Below are 14,966 nucleotides of genomic sequence, written 5' to 3'. Positions count from 1 at the left end.
ATGGATTCTGTGATCTATGGCCTCCCAAATATTCTTTTACTCACATTATTTAGTTTTCTGGCCATTAAATCTTCTGCATTACCTGATAATTTGTCGGCAAACTCGACTTCTCAGATAAATTCCAATTCTGTTCTTGTGGCCCTTTTGGATTCTCACTACACCAAGCTCTTGGAGCTTGTGGAGAAAGAGATGTTGTTGCAGACTCTTGAAGAAGCTATATCCAGGCATCACATCACCATTTTTGCTCCAAGAAATGAGTCCCTGCAATAGGATTTGGATCCTGAGTCTAAGAGGTTCTTGCTGGAGCCTGGAAATCTCAAGTACCTGCAAAATATTCTTCTATTTCATATTATTTTGGCGAGAATTCAGACCCGTCACTGGCCTGTCGTGGCCGGGAAGAAGGAGCTCGTTCATCATACAAGTCTCTGCCACGATGCTTTTAATGAGAAGATTATGTTAAAGGAGAGAGATGGTGAAAAAATCGTTGGAATGGCCAAGGTTGTTCAATCAGATGACATCGTCTTGCCGGAAGGCGCGTTGGAAGTTGGCCCAAGAACAAACAGGATGAAGAAACCTGTGCCCGTCGTCGGTACACCTCCGATCTTTCCCAGTTTTGATGCCATGGCCCCCGACCCATCATTGGCCCCGGCGCCAGCTCCCGGCCTTGGTGGACCCCATTACCACTTCGACGGCGAGGGGCAGGTCAAGGACTTCATCCAGACCCTCCTCCTCTGCGGCGGATACAACGAGATGGCTGATATTTTGGTGAATCTCACCTCATTGTCTTCGGAGATGGGGATATTGGTTTTGGAAGGCTACGTTCTCACGGTTCTTGCTCCAAATGATTAGTAGTATTAAGATGAAAATTATGTCGTTTCATGGGAATTCTGATCAAGAAGCGTAGTGGAAAAAATGGGTAGAGTTCGTGTTTGACTGTCATCACTATTTTGATCTTAAGAAAGTGAGGTTGGCAGTGGTGGAATTTATGGATTACACATTAATTTGGTGGGATCAGCTTGTTACCACTAGTAGGAGGTGTGGTGAGCAGTCTATTGAGACATGAGATGAAATGAAGTGAGTCATGAGGAAGCGGTTTGTGCCTAACCACTACTATCTTGAAATTTTTAGGTGCTTGCAAACTTTGAAACAGGGTTCTAGGAGGGTGGAGGATTACTTTAAGGATTTGGAAACCACGATGATCCGGAATAATATTGAGGAAGATAGTGAGGCTACTATGGTACGTTTCATGTGTGGTTTGAATAGGGAGATTCAAGATCAAGTGGAGCTTTGTCATTGCTTTGATTTGGATGAGATGGTGCAGACGGCCACGAAAGTGGAGCAACAACTCAAGAGAAGAGGAGCTTCTCCAGCTACATCTGGTGGAGGTCGTTGACTTCTTGGTGTCCAAACGTTGCAAAACGAGAGTATAGCAAACCGGTGTCCAAACCAAAATATGACACCAAACCGGAGGCACAAATCAAGGTAAATTTAAAACTTCTTCTAATCATACTAGAGATATCAAGTGCTTTAGATGTCAAGGTATTGACCATATTGCTAGCCAATTCACAAATAAGAAGTTAATGATTATTAATGATTGTGGTGATGTTGAGTCTGAGAGTGAGGAGGATATTGAAAATTATGATTATATGCCTGCCTTGGGGGATCCAGATGATGAGGGATTTGGTGTGGTGATTGGTGAAATGTTGGTGACTAGGATAGTTTTAAATGTCGGAAAAATTGCAAATTTAGTAATGTATGTTTTTCACTTTGCGGTTTTGGTCCTCTATGTTTTCACATTTCAGTTTTAGTCCTGCATGTTTTGATTTTTGGCAATTTCGGTCCTTTTTATTTGAAAATGCTTACGTGACACTGTACACATCAGCTCCACATCAGCACTGAATTGGTGCCACGTCAGCGCCACGTCGAAAAAAAAGACTAAAATTTCCAAAAAAAATAAAGATAGCGGACTAAAACTAAAATCTGAAAATATAAAGGACTGAAATCGCAAATTGATGAACATACATGACCAAAAAAGTAATTTTCCCTTTAAATGTCCTACCTAAGGAGGAGGAAGAGAGTCAGCGAGAAAATATCTTTCATACTTGTTGTTTTGTGAATGGTAAGGTGTGCAGTCTCATCATTGATGGTGGGAGTTGTACGAATATAACTATTTGTGAGTTGATTGAAAAATTGGGGTTGCCTAATCTAAAACATCATCAGCCATATCGGTTGAAGTGATTTAATGACTGTGCTGAGGTGAAGGTGACCAAGCAAGTAGCGGTCTCATTTTCTATCGATAAGTATGTTGATGAGATATTGTGTGATGTGGTGCCTATGCATGCTTGCCATATCTTGTTGGGTAGACCGTGACAATTTGATAGGAGGGTATTACATGATGGATTTAAGAATAAATATTCTTTTACTATGAAAAAGAGTCCATTGTATTATTACCCATGTCTCCAAATCAAGTATTGGAGGATCAAATAAAATAAAAATAGAGTAGGCCGAAAAAAAAATAGTGATAAAAAAAGTGAGATGACCTTAGAAAAAAAAGTGAGAAAACAAAAGAATAAAAGAAAAGTGAAAGAAAAGAGGCTGAAAAAAAGATGTACATAGCCCGAAAGAGTAAGTTGAGAGATGTTTTACATTCTCGTATTCCACTTGTGTTGATCTTTTATAAGGAGGTTCTCATAAATACATGTAATATAGATGAAGATCTTTCGAGCGTTGTTACATCTCTTTTTTAGGAGTTCGAGGATTTGTTTCCGCATGATCTACCTCAAAGGTTACCATCTTTGAGAGGGATTGAACATCAGATCGGCTTCGTGCCCGGTAGTGCGTTGCCAAACCGTCCAACTTATAGGAGCAATCCGAAGGAGACAAAGAAACTGCAAAAATAGGTAAGTGAACTTTTAAATAAAGGTTTTGTGCATGAATCGATGTCACACTGTGCAGTGTCTGTGTTGTTAGTGCTTAAGAAAGATGGATCTTGTAGTAGCCCGGTTCCATTTTACAAGATCAGGTGATTTTTAAGCATGTTAAGAAATGTCATATAATTTTGAAAGTGGCAAAACATGTTTAAGGAGTCATTATTTGATAAAAATAAGTGGAAAATAAGATTCAAAACGTCCGAAAATGATAGGATAGGTCCCGAGGGTCCCAGGGATCCAAAACCAGTTCGGAAGCATGATAAACAGTTCGGAGCTTCCGAGCAGATCGGAGCTTCTAATCTTGAGATCAGAGATTCCGATCTCAACCAGAAACAGGTGTCAAGGAGAATGGAACACGTGGCATGCATGCGCAGATCGGAGCTTCCGATCAGGGGATCGGAGCTTCCGATCGATGTCTATAAATAGGGGTCTGAATCCCTCATTTTGAAGTGTGAATTTCCTCTCCTCTCCCAGTAATCGCTCTATTTAAGGGCTTCAAGACTCTTTCTTTAAGAGTTGTAGTAGGAAATAGTATATTTTTATAGGGGATAGAGTCTGCAGTAGCATCCAGGCGGCGGAGCTCTAGCGAGGCGTCCAGGGGTCGTAGCTAGGCTATGCCCAGGCTCTGGGGCATGCGACATCAATGGGCTGACGACGGACGAAGGTATGGCTTTGGTTCCCTATAGAAAATAGGGAGTAGACTATAGTTTAATTAAGGCTTTTAAAGAATGTTAGGTGATGTTTGGCATGTTAGGTAATACATGGTAATTATGTATTGTAGTGCTGCATGGTAGACTTGGACCTAGAGGGGGAGCTTCTAGGATCTGCCTTAGTAAGGTACGGAAGTATTATTCGAGATATTCAGATTGAGTATGCATGTATTATGTGTTTGCATGGATTATGTGACTACATGTTTTATATGCCTTTATATACAGCATGTCATGACTGCATGTTGCTTATATGAGCATATCGAGCCTGTATCCTTATGGTATCCTGTACTGGGTTTTTACCCTATCATGTCAGTAGATGGTTGAACACATAGATTTGTGTTAGGTCACCAATATCAGTTGGACACATGAGCTCGTGTCAGGTCACTGATGATTGGTTGGACATGTGTACTTGTGTTAGGTCACTATCAGGACATCTGGGTATGTCGGTCACCTCCTGTTGCGACGGCTCAGCATGTCACATACTAAAGACCAAGTTTGTTCTTGATCAAATATTCTTAACCCGAGTGTCTTGGTACCCTGTTCATTTGCATTCATGCACATTTAATATTGTATACTCATACTCTCGTACTGAGCATGTTAGGCTCAATTCCGGTTGTTTTCCAATGGCTGGATGCCCTATTCCATGGGGTAGTTGCAGGTAGTTCTCCCAGGGATAGGGAGGTTAAGTGGTGACTAAGGCTGGATAGCAGAGTTGACCCCTAGATTTTGCTTACATGGTATTTGACTTACTTTATTTCCGCAGTTACTCTGATTAAGATTATTTAATGTTTAATTATATGCTTAAGCTTCTGATTAGTAGGTGATCATGGTACGGGTCACTACAGATCTTGACGTATATGTGTGGATTGTAGAGCTATAAAAAATATTACTATCAAGTTTATGCATGCATCATATTCCTAAACTAAATGATATGTTTGATGAATTGCATGACTCTAGTATTTTCAGCAAGATTGATCTTAAAAATGGATATCATCAGATTAAGATAAGAGAAGGAGATGAGTGGCAAACTGCGTTCAAAACAAAGTATAGTTTGTATGAATGGATGATTATGTCTTTTGGTTTGACAAAAATGCACCTAGTACTTTTATGCGTCTAATGAATCATGTTTTTCTTGCATATATTGGAAAATTTGTTGTTGTCTATTTTGATGATATATTGGTATATAGCAAGAACTTGGATGATCATGTGGAACACTTGAGATTTGTACTAGTCACATTGTGTGTTGAACACATATATGCTAATCTGAAAAAGTGTGTGTTTTGTACAAAAGAGCTTGTGTTTCTTGGTTTTGTTGTGAGTGCACAAGGTGTAAGAGTGGATGAAGTAAAGGTTAGTGCTATTTGAGATTGGCCGACGCCTACATCGATTGGTCAAGTTTAAAGTTTTTATGGGCTTGAAAGATTCTATAGGAGGTTTGTGAGCGATTTTAGCACGTTGGCGGCACCTATGACTGCGGTGATTAAGAAAAACATTCTGTTTTACTGGGAAGATGAATAGGAGAAGTCTTCCAATCTTATTAAGAAAAAGTTAATTAATTATCCATTATTAGTTTTTCCTGATTTTTCTAACACCTTTGAAATTTAATGTGATTCCTTAGGTGTAGGGATCGGAGGAGTGTTGATGCAAGGAGGGAAGCCAGTGGCATATTTCAGCGAGAAGTTGAGTGGAGCAGCGTTGAATTATCCAACGTATGATAATGAGTTTTATGCTCTAGTGCGAGTGCTCGAGACGTGGAAACATTACTTGAGGCCAAAAGAGTTCGTGATTCATACGGATCATGAATATTTGAAGCATCTCAAAGGACAACAAAAGTTGAATAAGAGACATGCAAAGTGGTGTCATTTGTGGAAACTTTTCCTTATGTCATAAAATACAAGCAGGGCAAGGAAAATGTGGTAGCGGATGCGTTGTCACGAAGGTACGTACTCTTAACTACATTAGATGTTAAGTTTTTGGGTTTTGAACATGAGAAAGAATTGTATTCTAGTGATAGTGAATTTGGTGAAATACATAAGTCATGTATGCATAGTCCTCAAGGAAAATTTTATTTTCATGATGGCTACTTGTTTAAGGAAAATAGATTGTGCATTCCTAGAATTTCAATTAGGGAGTTACTTGTTAGAGAATCATATGGTGGTGGTTTAATGGGTCATTTTGGTGTGGCTAAAACATATCAAGTTTTGCATGAGCATTTTTATTGGCCACAAATGAAGCATGATGTAGAGAGAGTTTTTGAGCGGTGTGAGACATGTAAAAGGGTAAAATCTAGATCACAACCGCATGGTTTGTATACTCCCCTTCTAGTACCTAGTGAATCTTGGGTAGATATTTTTATGGATTTTTTTATTGGGTTACCGAGGTCTAAGAAAGGAATGGATTCTATTTATGTTCTGGTTGATAGGTTTTCTAAAATGACACATTTTATTGCTTGTCAAAAATCAGATGATGCTTCGCATGTTGCAGATTTATTCTTTAATGAAATTGTTAGATTGCATGGTAGGCCTAGGAGTATTGTTTTTGATAGGGATACTCAATTTTTATGTTACTTTTGGAAAACATTGTGGTGTAAACTTGGAACTAAGTTATTGTTTTCTACTAGTTGTCATACTCAAATTGATGGACAAACTGAGGTAGTGAATAGAACTTTAGGAACATTGTTACGCTCTATCATTAAAAAGAACTTGAAAAATTAGGAAGAGTGTTTTTCATTTATTGAATTTGCTTATAATCGTAATGTGCATTCTACTACGAGCTATTCGCCATTTGAAATTGTTTATGGTTTTAACCTATTGACTTCGTTGGATTTAATGTTTGTACCTATGAGTGAAAGGGTTAACATGGATGGTAAGAAGAAAGCTGAATTTGTTAAGAGCTTGCATGAGAAAGTGCGTGAGAATATTGAGAAAAAGAATCTGCAGTATACTAAGCAAGCGAACAAAGGAAGAAAGAAGATTCTATTTGAGCCCCGTGATTGGGTTTGGTTGCACTTGAGAAAAGAGCATTTTTTCTGAGAAGAGGCTTTCAAAGTTGTTGCCTAGAGGGGATGGTCCATTTCAAGTACTTGAGAGAATCAACAAAAATGCCTACAAACTAGATTTGTCATGTGAGTTTAATGTGAGTAATAGTTTTATTGTTGCTGATCTTTCTTTGTTTGATGTAGGTGATGAATGAGATTTAAGGACAAATCTTTTTTAAGAAAGGAAGGATGATGCGATCGTGGACAACTCGCATGTGGATCGTATTGCGGAGAATGTGAGAGATCCATTAAAGTTGCCAGTTAGACCAGTTACAAGAAGGCGATTTAAGCAGTTCAAGGAAGCTCTTCAAAATATGTTGATAAATTACCAAGAGAGCGGTGGAATATTTGGAGTTCGTTTCGAGGAAAGTTGTAATGTCCTTGAATTGCACGGAAGCCTGGAAGAATCAGTGGAATTATCAAATGAGAAATTGGACGACATAACTCGCGCCCCAACGGGAGATTTCTGCGCTCGAGCGCAAGTTGCAATTCTAGTAGCATCAAGTTTCGGGCACGCTCGAGCGAGCGTTTTGCGCCCTCCAGCGCGAGATGAATTCCATAGAGTGCCTTAATCTGGCGTGCTCGAGCGGGACTGACTTGCGCTCCAGCGCGAGATCGGCGATTGCACATAGTTGGGGTGTTTGTGTATGTGCAGGATTTTGCTAGTATTTTATTATACTATTTATTTTAAGTATTTTGGTTTATTTGGAAACTTTTCCATGATATCTTTTGATATATTTGCTATTATTTTATATTATTTTGAGATGTAATATATATAGAACAATTACATTCATTGTTGAACACAACAGATTAATTTGATTATTTATTTTTTCAGTCTAAAATTCTCTCAAGAATTTTATTGAAGCTTAGGCTTTGTTCTAAATCAAACTTATCAAAGTTATTAAACTTTGTGGCGTTTGTCAATTGTTCTTCATTGAAGATTGTCAAATACAAGTAATCTGAAGGTCTCATTGAATTCAATTGTTTTCATAATTTTTATTACTAGTCGTTCATCGATTAAATATGAAAATTTAATTCTATCTTTTGTTATTTTTCCATGAGATTATACTTGTCTTAAAAAAATCGAAAACATCAATTGAGTCTTGTGTTTAATTAATCTGAGGGAACAAATTGGTTTATTTTCGTGTTGCTTTTCATTAATCAACCAGGTTCACATCAACAAGTCCCATAGTACCTCTCTATCACCCGGACCTCGAGTATAAAGCTAAAAACACTAATAATATACACTGATACACAATTACACCTCAAACACACACTCAATTGTGAGAAATTCATGACCTATTTAAAGGTGAAGTTCGGACGGTCCAATCCCTAGTTCGAGAGGTCTGAACTCTCATGCTTTCAACGTCTCCGAACATCCCTGATCGAAAGCTCTGATCTGATTTTCGGAAGTTACGATCCTCTTCGAAAGCTCTGAATTCCCACTTCGAAAGCTCCGATATGCATGAATTTCCTCGTATCCGTACACTTTTGACACGTCAATAGTGCGCATAGCCTATCAAACTTCGAAAGGTTCGATCTCATATTTGGACGTTTCGATCTCATCCTATGCTTCTGAACAACATCCTGTCCATCCAAACAATTCGGATCTTTCGAAATCCCTTGACTCAAGTTTGGTTCTTCCAAACTGCCTGAATTCTTATTGTCCTACGTACCATTTCTGAAAATTCGGGAGTCAATTTTCCACTTGGTTTTATCATATTAAAATCCTTTAATTATGTTTACTACTTTACACATGCTTAGCTAATTTAATCACGCAAAACAGATTTCGAGTTAGTATGCGGTTTTGGTGAAACCTAGAATTCTATCATCGAAATCTAATCAAACTCAATTAAAAATAGTTGGGAGGTTAGATTTATATATGATTTTTTTATTCTAAAAATATATTAATAATTAATTTAGGGAATTTCAGTGTGATTTTGCAAGAATTTGATAATTAATTGGATTTTAACATTTGTCTACGTGGTAGAGTTTAGTATCGTTGTATGTCTTAGTCTTTTATTTGAATCATTCCTCGATCATTAACTACCGGTAGCTTTAATAGAAAATTTCCGTAGTTAATTAATTTATATTAATAATTTTATCCTCGGATTTTATTTATTTTTTCTAGTGTAGGTTAAGTTATTAAAATTCTAGTATTTGAATATTTGTCTATGTGGAATCGACTCAGAAATCTAATACGACTATATTATAAATTTACCTAATATATTTTTTTTAGTTTTCCCAACCAAAATTATCGATCAACCGTCAAAATCAAAACTCAGCACAATTTTTTTAATAGCGAGACAATTTTGGCCGATCTTTTAACTCTCTTTGTATATAAATTTTGATAGTTTAATGAATGATATTATTAATTTGTGCATTCTGTTTTTGTACATTTATGAATTTGAATCAGCTAAATCCAAACAATCTGCTGATCTTTTAACTCTCTTTGTATATAAATTTTAATCAAGTAAAAGTTTAATAGAAGTTACAGTAATCATTAAACTTTATCATAAAAAGAACCATCAATAAAGAATATTGTATTTATTAATTAAATATTATAAAAATGAAGATTAAAGTACAGTGATTAGTGAATATAAAATGGAAAAATATTAGAACATAAATAATAATAATAATAATAATAATAATAATAATAATAATAATAATAATAATAATAATAATAATAATAATAATAATAATATAAGGGCAACTTGTAGATAACTCCCTAAATCAAACATAAAATCAATTTACTCCCTATATTTGTCTTTCTGAAAATGCCCTTGTCGTTATTTTAATCATTATTATTTCTTGAATTATCAAATGTGGAATCGGATTCAAAATCTGATTCACTTGATTCATCAAGATAATAAATATTTTCATCATCAGATGAAAATTCAATTGTTTCTACGGGATAGAATCCAATAGTATATATTTCTTCAAGAAGTTTAATTTTATTTTTCTTTTCGTTTCGTTTTGGACATTCATTCGCATAATGTCCTTCTTCGTTGCACAACCAACATGTGCAATTCTTTCCTTTACCCTTTGGGCAATGTGGTTTTTTGTTATCAAACTTTTTATAAAATTTTCTTTTATAAGGTTTTCTGAAGAAATTTTTTTTAAATTTCTTTTTCTTATAGGGAATAAATTTCTTATTAAAAGATTTATAAGGTTTATTAAATTTATTCTGTTTCTGTCGTTTTAAATATTTGTATGACATGTTTGTTTTGCAACCGTATTCTTTTACTGAGAATTCCATTTTGTCACAACAAAGTTTATTGTTTTGTTTGTAGGATTTAGAGATTCTTTTATTTAGTGTTACTTCATGACATTTCTTTGTTATTATGTCTTTGATGAATTTAATAGCTCCTCCTAAAGTTTTAGCATAAGGACTAGTTAAGAATTCATCTTTACTGTGTATAGGTATATTAGGTATCTTATTAAAGATACTTAGTTTATAATGTTTTTTTTTATCAGCATCTATTAATTGATAATAGTTTGTTTCATAATCACAAATAAATTCTTCTAAGTAACATAAATTGCATAATTTAATATTATATAATATAAAGATTGCTCTATTTTGTTCTATATTCTTAGCTACCAAATTAGCATCATTATTAGAAACTCCTAAAAATTCTTGGTACAAGGCATCAACAAATAGTTCGAAATATCGATGTCCTGTCATTCCTTGTGGTAGATTAGTAATTACTAGGTTTTCAGCCCAAGTTCTTAATGCTCCTACCAGTGTCATTTTTATCATCCCATGAGTTAAAACTTGAATATTCTCACTTTTGTCTAATAATGGTGTTAATTGAATTTGTACTGATAGTTCATTTGCCCAATGATCTATCTTTGATTTTCTTTCTTTGGCTGTTGAACATCCTAAATCTAAGATATTTTGTTTCACAAATCCTGATGTTTTTGATTCTCTAAGAATATCTCTAACATCTTTATAAGATCCAGAGTATTGGTCTCTGTTATATTTAAATTCTTCATCATCTCTTCCACCACTACCTTCTACATTCGTTCTTAGGTTTAATCGTGGTCTAGAATCATCTTCAGATTCCGATTCTGAAATATCCATATCTCTGTATTGTTCTGAGTCCTGATGTGAATGATATAATTCTAAATGATATAATTCTTCTGTATTTACTCCTATTTGTTCAAAATCAGATGAATCGGTTTCACTAAACATCTTCATACTTATATTTTCCATAACTAAGGGGATTTCTATACCATGATTCAATTTTGAATGGTGGTTCTTCTTTCATTTTTCTTTTTTCTTTATCTATTGGAAGAACTTCCTTAAGATAGTTTAATATTTCATTACTATGTCTTTCTTGTTCAATTATTAATCTAGTCGTTGCTAAATCAATATATTCTTTGAAATTCTTCTCTAATTCTTGTATTGATAGATTGATCTTATTAATATTATTTTCTAAATCTCCTAGATCTTTTTCTAATTTTATTAAGGGCGTCATTGCGATGAGGTTGACTCATTAACAATAGCTTGTTTAATTTTAAGAATATTTTGATTCATGGTTCCAATCTTATCAAGAATATCTTCATCATTTCTAGCAAATGATAATGATCTTCTTGGTACAGACTGTTTTGTGATTTGGAGGTCATCTGAACTCCATCTTTTATAGGGATTTATTTCTTCAATAAATGCTTTTCGAGGGTGTTCAATTCTTGTAATATTTTCAAACATTCTTTCAACAAAAATAGTTGGTTTTGTTGAAATATTCCTGTTTGAGAATTATTACTTATTGCTAAACCGACAACATAGTTTATATTGATCGGATGGTTTTTTGTTAACATAAGATTATTTCTATAAAAGTAATAATCTAATGTTAAAACGTCATTTATGTTTTTATCAAAAAGAGATATATTGTATTGTGGATAAATACAAAATTTCATCTTTTTGTAACATAAATACAAAATTTCATCTTTTTGTAACATAAATTTCCTTCAATTTTTCCAAGGATAGAATCCTCGAAATTACGTATTCTTTTGTCACGAACTGTTATTTCAATTGGTGTATCTATTCCTTCTCGGTAGTGAGCTGATATTATTATTTCAATTCCTCCGATATGAACATATTTCAGTTCAGATCGTTCTTTTTCACTGGCTTTTGCCATGATGGTATTAATATCTTGAGTTGTTAATAACTTCAGAGTATTAGACCTTGATTCGTTATTTATTTTACAAGATCGTTCTTTTGTACGAATCGAATAATAAATTAAATTTTTCCTGGGATTAATAAAATTTGAAATTTTACTTAGTATTCCTGGTTGGTCTATTAGATTTGTTTTTGAATTAGAAAACCCTGTTTTCTGTATTTCAGCAAACTTGCTTTGATTGAATATAATATTCAAATTATACTCTTGGTTTTCTTCAGATTCTTCAGATTCATCGACCAGGTTGTTTTGATTTGGAATTGTTACTTCTGTCATTTTAAAAGATGATAGAACTTCTTAATTTTCTTAAGGTTATTAAAAGCCTTTTTTTCGAATCTATCTGTTCTAATAAATTCTGAAAATCTTCGAAACTATCAATTGAAGATTGACAATTTTTAAGATGTTTCAAATTGTTTTCACAATTTTCTATATCAAAATTTATATTTTGAGAATATAAATTAAAGATATTCATTTTTGTATTTTCATACATTTTCCATTTAGTAAAAATTGTTACTTTTATTATTTTATTTTTGTTGATCGGATTTCGATAACAAAGTTTGTTCTTATTCATAACATATTGTTATGTCTTCAATTTCATCGTTTTCAGAAATTTGAATTATCATTTTCCAGTTGCTTGAAAAATGTTCTTTTTTATGATTTTTGAAATAAAAGTTTGGAGATCTTTTATTTTATTCGTAAATCTTTTAGTAAGATTATTTTATCAAATAAATTTGTAATCTCAATATCTAAAGTTAATCCAGACATTAATAATTTGCTTTATTTAAGCTCTGATACCAGGTTGCGGAATTCTTCAAATTCTTATGAATTTTCTTATTCATGGATTTACAGATCTGATTCATGGATTTTCAGATCTGATTCATTTATAACAGATAAATGTTTTCATATTAGTTTGGTTCCATTCATGGATTATTAATACAAATTTTAGTTGATAAATTGATTCAAATATGGTTAAATCAGAAGTATTTAAACGATATTCACGAAATGTATCATATTCATGATCATCTTCTATTTCGAACCAGTTTTTTTATTATTAATCTTCCATTTCTTATAAAGGATGATGACATGATTAATGTATTTTGTCTATTTCTTTGAATTAAGGGCTGCAGGAGGTTTATGAAGGTTACCTTGTTTGAATGAATCTTGGTTTTGAGCAGAGGCCAAATCCTTGCTTTCCCTTAACGATCACTTGATCAACTGGTACTTGTTCTATGGATCTCCAGGTTTACTCTTAACCATGAATATTCAATTATTGGTTTCCAACCTTATCCTCCTTACGCCCTGCTTGTTTAGTTATTAGCCATAAGGCTTATTTTGTTTCTGATTTTATGTTTCTTAGTTTCTGATAGTTTTCATACGTCTTGTATGAACCAGATTGTAAGAAACTTTAAGAAGAGAGAGATACTCAAACTTCACTTACTTCTTTACAGCACAAAACATCTCCTTTTATAGGCGTAGAGAAACGCATACATAATTAAAAATAAAAGAAATGAGGGGGACCACCCGATACTATATAATGGAAACAGCTCATTTTACATCTGAGTGGATGCCTTTAACATGTGGTGTGGTCCACGATTTCATTTGTTTTTACATTGTGTCACTCTCTGAATCACTGGTGCATTCGGACCATTTCTTTATTGGTTTGTCTTCTTTGACAGCTGGTTTGTCCTCTTTGACATCTGCTTCTTCTGTCTGAATGGGTTGGCAATGTCCACATTTGTGAGTGGATATCATTGTTCTTAGTTTTTGACATAACATTTGTTGGGTTTCTCGGGTCATGTCAACTCTTGCTTCATAGATTGGAGCTTCGAATTGAGCTAACATGGCTTGTTCTTTCTTTTGGATTGTCTCCTTGTGTCCAGTGGTTAATAAAATTTTACTGGTTGCAAAATTTATTTTAACCTTTGAGTTTCCATCAATCTTTCCTGTCTTTGAGATCATATCAATCAATGTCTTTATTCTTATCTCAGGAAGTGTTGAGATATCCATTACTGGTTTCTCTTAATTTGATCCTTCGAATAAGAACTTGTCTTTTTGTTTTCGACATTGAATATATACCATTGGTTGATAGAATTTGTTATCATCCCAATCTGGAAGGGTTGAGTGAATACTCAATGTTAATACTGGATCGTCCTTAAAGACTGCTTTCTTGAACTGGATGATACTATTTCTCAACTGATATGGAAATAATTCTATTTTTTGATTGTTGGGACTGACTTCCAATCCACTTAATAATCCATTTGAAAAGAATCTTGCGACTTCATGCGCTGGAGCACCTTGCAGTGTTCTTGCTCTTGATATGCTCTGTGTGTCATAAGTTTGTAGCCAAGATTCTGCAGATGGTTTGACTATTCTCAAATAGTTTAGTGTTTCAAAGAATTCAGTCTTGAGTTTTTCTGAAAAATTTGTTTTCTCAAAAATTGGTTTTTGTGGTCGCTGATTGACCATCTTTCTTTCTTTCTTTTCAAGGGCACTTTTAAACGTCCTTTCTTCTTTTTTATTTTTCTCGGTGCTGGCTGTGTCCACCGGTTCTTTTTTCTTTTCTTTTTCTTTGTCAGTGTTGGCTGTGACCACTGACTGTTTCTCTTTTATCTCCATTATTTTGTCAAATGGAGTTGCCATTTTGATTGGTGTTCTTGGTGAGGATGATGATGAAGTTATCATCTTTTCTTCTGTCCTTTGAATTTTTCTACTCAAATTCCTTTCTTTTAGTTGAAGAATTTGAATTTCCTCCTGCAATTCAATCAATTGTTCTTTTAATTGACTTAATTGCTCCATCTTGATTATACTCTGCACAAGAAAACATATTTATATATATAATGGTTAGTAAAATAACTTTTTTCGTGAGTAATTCGGATAGTTTTATTATGCGTATCATTGCATTTATAAATTCTTTTGCAAGAATTGAATCAATCTTAAATTGATTATTTTACTCAAAGAGTAATTTATGTTTCTGAATATAAATCTCATTTCATCAATTTATATTTCCCATGCTTTCTGAGGCATGTTAATTTATGTTTCTGAATATAAATTTCATTTCATCAATTTATATTCCCCATGCTTTCTGAGGCATGTTCGGATGACTGAAAGT

General features: G+C 34.0%; 1 pseudogene; it reads left to right on the top strand.

Annotated features, from left to right (window-relative positions):
• On the top strand, positions 1 to 849 carry LOC140887114 (fasciclin-like arabinogalactan protein 17; annotated as a pseudogene).
• Positions 850 to 14,966: the final 14,117 nt, after the last annotated feature.

This window comes from Henckelia pumila, chromosome 3 (genome assembly GCF_033568475.1).
Source record: "Henckelia pumila isolate YLH828 chromosome 3, ASM3356847v2, whole genome shotgun sequence".
Taxonomy (NCBI): Eukaryota; Viridiplantae; Streptophyta; class Magnoliopsida; order Lamiales; family Gesneriaceae; genus Henckelia; species Henckelia pumila.
This window is presented reverse-complemented; position numbering and strand designations above follow the sequence as displayed.